This window comes from Loa loa (assembly GCF_000183805.2).
Source record: "Loa loa unplaced genomic scaffold supercont3.499, whole genome shotgun sequence".
Lineage (NCBI taxonomy): Eukaryota > Metazoa > Nematoda > Chromadorea > Rhabditida > Onchocercidae > Loa > Loa loa.
Genome location: NW_018108679.1, coordinates 28,122 through 28,427, shown reverse-complemented (window position 1 = coordinate 28,427; position 306 = coordinate 28,122).

Below are 306 nucleotides of genomic sequence, written 5' to 3'. Positions count from 1 at the left end.
AATAATAGTATAATAATAATAATAATAATAATAATAATAATAATAATAATAATAATAATAATAATAATAATAATAATAATAATAATAATAATAATAATAATAATAATAATAATAATAATAATAATAATAATAATAATAAAAAGAAAAGACTGACCGATTTTTCAATAAAAATTAATAATTTTTGCTTTTTATTAATATTTTTTCATTTAAAAAAGTTTCATTTTTTTCCACTTTGCCAACACGCAATGTTTTATTTATTTATTTTTTTTGCTTTTGCGTTTTTTTCTTCAGTCATTTGTTAATTTT